Below are 5,424 nucleotides of genomic sequence, written 5' to 3' on the forward strand. Positions count from 1 at the left end.
AAGAGAAACAAATGATATTGAACTATGATTATCAGAAACCTATTAAAAAAAGCCCTGCTCTAGATATGATGCTCTGCTTTTCATCACTGATGATCCCACTGTCTGCTTGCACAAATAGTTCTATGACTCTCACAGTTGAAAAAAAAGGACACATTTCTTCCAATTAAATTATTTTCCAAAGTCTGGTGTAAGTGGTAGAAGGACAATGATGTTCCCAGACTGTATCGAAAACACGTAACCAGAGCTAATTTGGAAAAGACAAAGCTTTGTCTTACGTCAGATAGAGAATCAAAGAACACTTTAAGCTCCAACATCAATCCAGGAAATAATGTGTCGATTAGTTTAAAATTCTCCAAAACAGATATTATGAATTCATTATGTAACACTAAAGGTAACAGTCTCTATCCTGGGTTGTTTTCCTCTGCAAAAGAATGATAGGTGACAACTGAAATGCTTGGGACCTGGAGCCTTGCTTGCCACCAATGGGCAGAACACTGGTTATGAGTCAGATGTGAAGAACTGGTCCTGATTTTTTGGGGGGAGGGGAAAATGGACTCTATGGAAGGGTTACGTGGATTATTTCAGTTCTAGAATAAAAAATAAAGAGATGGTTTGTGGGCGCTTAAAAAGGAAAGCAATGATCACTAAAAGTCATCCTGTTGTCCATCAAAAACAAGTTATGCCAAAGTAAGTTCATTTCTGTTTTTAACAGGGTTGGATTCATTGGAGAAATACTACAATATCATATACCAGGGTTTAAGCATGACGATTGACTAAACCTCTTGTGCTGTCCTTGTGGACATGATTAAAGATGTGGTCTAGACCAAATTAAATGAATTAAGAATTGACCAGTGATTAATGGATCGCTGTCAATCTGCACAGAGGTTTCTAGTGGAATGGTCCTTCTACAATCAACATTTACATCAGTGAGTTGGATGAAAGGACCACATGGGCAGATTACATGAAATGGAGACAGATAGCTAAGAAATGGATGACAATCTTGGGATCCAAAAATGTCTCAATAGACTGCAATGATGGATTGGATCCTTAAGAATTAAATTGACTAGAGATAAATTAAAAGTCCTCTACTTAGGTTGACTTCACTTCCCAAATTCAAGACTAAGGAGTGATGGCTAGACAATAATCTGAAGGAAGAAATAGCTGGGGATTATAGAAGTTTACCATGAGTTGACAGTGGGACATGAGAGCCAAAACAGCTAGCTCAACCTTAGGCTTATCAGCACAGATGTCTTTTCCAGATAACAAAGGAGGTGATCCCATTGTTCTCTGCCTTCATGAGACAGCCAGGCATTGTGCTTATTGGTTTAGGTCATCCTTTTTCAGGGAGGTCAGAGTCAAAATGGAGCATGCTTCCAATGGAGGGACATCCATAATAGTGAGAGGAGGGAGAACTATGCCAGCTAGAGTAAATAGGGGAATGTTAAGTCAAGAGAAAAGAAGATACATGGAGGACCCAGCAGAATCTACAAATATTTGAAAGGCTGCTATATGGGGGGGAGGGGGGGAGTTTTATCTTGCTCTGCTTGGATCCAGATAATGGAACTAGAAGCAATAAGAAGTTGCAAACAGGCAGATTTTGACTCAATATAAGGACAAATTCCATCCCCAGGCCTTTCTAAGTCCACTTTTACCAATTCTACACTACTATTGGTTCTCAAAATGTGGTCCAGGCACCACTGGAGGTCCCTGACACCCTTTCAGGGACTTCATGAGATCAAAATGATTTTCCAAATAATTGTTGATGTTGTTTAGTCACTTAGTCACATCTGACATTTCAAGACCCCATCTGGGGTTTTCCTGGCAAAGATACTGGAGTGGTTTGTCACTTCTTTAGCTAATTCCTCATTTATGAGGAAACTGAGGCAAACTTGTTCAGGGTCACACAACTACTATGTATTTGAGATCAGATTTGAATTTAGTTCCTCTTGACTCTAGGATTAATACTCTATCTACTCTGCCACCTACCTGTATGGTTCCAAATAATACTGATATTTCATTTTAATGGTAGGTATTAACAGACAATATATAAACAAAAGCTCAATTTTTAAGGAGTTCTGAGATCTAAAAGTCAGAGAAGAGCTACACTACACCAAGCTGTCCCGTGCAGAAGGTTAGGTTCTTGAAAAGCAACCAGAAATGATGCCTTCACTTAGTCAATCATACCTTTTCCCTCCAACCTAGGAGAATGCGGGATGATGAGATGCTACTGCTTTTTGATGATATGGATTCAACCCCAAAAAGCAAATTGGGTAGACAGTCACAGAATCTCCAGGGGAAGGAACCTCAGAGGCCATAAACCACAATTCAGAGCTGAAAGGGACCTTAGAAGTCATCCATTCAACCCTGATTGTATGGATGAAGAAACTGAAGCACACGTAGTTAAGTGTCAGATTTGAGCTTCCAACTCTGACCCTCTGACTCCTCTAGTGAAGGGGAATCTACTTCCACTGGAGGTAGCCCATTCCATTTGGAAATCATACTAACTGACTTCTATTCAAGTTGGATTTGCATCTGTGTAATTTCTGTCCATTGCTCCTCATTCTGTCTTTGGAGGCCAACCAAGTCTGATCCATCTGCCAAGAGAAGTCACTTCAAACATCGAAAACTGTTATCATCCCCAACCCAACCAAGTCGGCTCTTCTCCAACTAACTATCCCCAGCTTTTTTTCAACAGGTTCTCTTATTGTCATGCTCTACAGGCCCTTGAACTTTCTGATCGCCTTGTCAAAGGCTTCTTCCAGTTAATCATTGCCTTTCCTAAAAGCTGGTACCTAGAATTGAATACAATATTCTCTAAAGGTTCTGTACTAAAGCAACCTCTCTTAATGGAGCTCCTAACTCTCATTTATTTTCTTGGCTGACATAACACTATGGATTTATGTTAAAGTTGCAGTCTACTCAAAACCTCAACTTTTTTTCCAAAGAAACTGCCATCTAGCCCTACATGTCCACATCCTGGAATTTGTTAAGACCGTTACTTTCTGTCTTCGTATCAATTCTTTTTATTTTGTCATTTTTATTTTTTAAAGATATAGGGGGTTAACTGACTTGCCCAAGGTCACACAGCTAGGAAATATCTAAGGCCAGATTTGAACCTGGGACCTTCCATCTCTAGGCATGGCTATCAATCCACTGAGCTGTCCAGCTGCCTCCTCTTAGTATCAATTCTATGACAGAACAGTGGCAATGGCTAGGCACTCAGGATTCAATGACTTGCCCAGGGTAACACAATTAGGAAGTATCTGAAGCCAAATTTGAACCCCAATTCTCTCACCTCTGGGCATGTCACTCTCTCCACTATGCTACCTAGCTGCCCTCACCCCCAAATCCTAGATTTTGAACACATAGTTTAGACGAGCATCTCTCAAAGGGCACTCTCAATACCTCCTGGAGGAGGCTGAGACCCTTTCAGAGTATCCATAAGGTCAGTTTTCATAGTAATACTAAGATGTTAATTGCTCATTAAAACACTCCTCCCCTTTCCAGCTACTTCTCTGTGTTGGGCCAGATTTTCTTTATATACTTCAACCAAAACAACATATGGCAACAGATTGAAGCAGAAGCTCTCTCCTATCACGCCAGACCTCCAAGAGATTTGCAAAAAATATGTAACAGTGCCTCTTCTCACTTATTTTTTTTTCTTTTGGAAAATATAGTTGTTTTTCATTAAAATAATATGTTAGCATATTGTGAGTTTAGGATTATTTTAAGTAAATTAATGCATTTTTTATAATTTATCCATTTTGCTTTCTAATATGGTAAAAGTCACTAGATATAGCCCATGTAAACAAGAGCGCTCTGGGGATCTCAATACTTTGGGGAGCATAAATGGGTCCTGGGACCTTAAAGAACCCCAGGTAATTATTACCTCTGCTATCAGCAACATCAAGTGCCCTTTTGTTCAGAGCAACTGAATGTAAGTCTGGGACAGCTTATAATTAATCTCATTTCATCCCTTTTGTACAGCTCTTGTCAAGCCTTCTTAGTTACAAAGACCTTAGCTGAGTAGGAGAGAAAAGTGTCTTATTGGCTGGTCCATTCCTAGAAAAAACATTGTGATGGGTCAATTTGCTGAGGCCAGAGCAGGAAAGAAGGGAGAGAATGGAAAAGTAAGAGAGAGAAAATGGATCTCTAGATCCCATTGTTGTGATTGACTACATATCAGAGCAATAATGAAAGAGAGGAGGCAAAAAATGCAAAAGGTAAGAAAGAAAAGAATAAAAGGGGGAAACAAGGAATAAACACCTTTAACACATTCCAGGCTTGTATTTTTAAAAAAATCCTTACTTTCCATCTTGGAGTCAATACTGTGTATTGGTTCTAAGGCAGAAGTGTGGTAAAGGCTAGGCAATGGGGGTTAAATGACTTGCCCAGGGTCACACAGTTGGGAAGTGTCTGAGGCCATATTTGAACCCAGAACCTCCCATCTCTAGCCCTGGCTCTCAATCCACTGAGTTACCCAGATGCCCCCTCAGGTTTGTATTTTTGAGAGATTTCAAGGAACTTTGAAGTTAAGGGTGGATAAGAGAAGGAAAACAGGGAATATCTGGGAAAGCCTACATAACTGGCCCCAGATAGAAGAAAGAGTCCTGAGAAACCTCCCTGCCCCCAAGTCTCTGTCCTAACTAGCCCATGTTCCTACCAATAGAATTAATGAGTTAAACAATTAATGAACCAATTTGGGACAGGGACCTTGACTCAAAGTCATTCCCCAATACCATTGACTCATCTTCACAGGTTTGTCAGAATGCTCAGGTTTATTTTGCATCACTCTCCTTCAGCCACCTTGTGTTCCAGCCAAACCGAACTATGGGCTATTCCCCATCTCCCAACTTCATGCCTTTGGACAGGCCTGTGCCCCATGCTTGGAAGGCTACTCATCCTCAGCTCTACCCCTTAGAATCTGCAGGCTTACCTTAAAGATCATTTCAAGGGTCACTTCCTTGGGGAATTTTCCCAATTCTCCAACTGTTAGTGGTCCATCCTCCTTAATTAATCCTGTATGTAATTATCTATTTGAATGCTTAATCTTCCTAGGAGAACATAAACTCTTTTAGGGCAGGGATTACTTTATTATCTTTCTAACCCCAGAACTTAGCTCAATGTCTGCATATAACATGATTCTCAGATTGGATTCAACACTTATTTGTGGACTTACAACTGCAAATGTAGCTTTGTGCCAGTGGAGAACAAATACATCCATACACATTGAGGTCTTTACGTATGTACCTATATACCTACATATGAATATTTATATATACATGTGTGTATATATGTACATATATGCAAAGAGAGAGAAAGACAGAGAGAATGAGAATCAGAAGGAGAGAATGAGAGAAAATGAGAGAAAGAATGAGAGAAAAAATGAAAAAGAGAGAGAGATGGAGAGAGAAAATGAGAGAA

The sequence above is a fragment of the Monodelphis domestica genome, chromosome 8 (assembly GCF_027887165.1).
Source record: "Monodelphis domestica isolate mMonDom1 chromosome 8, mMonDom1.pri, whole genome shotgun sequence".
Taxonomy (NCBI): Eukaryota; Metazoa; Chordata; class Mammalia; order Didelphimorphia; family Didelphidae; genus Monodelphis; species Monodelphis domestica.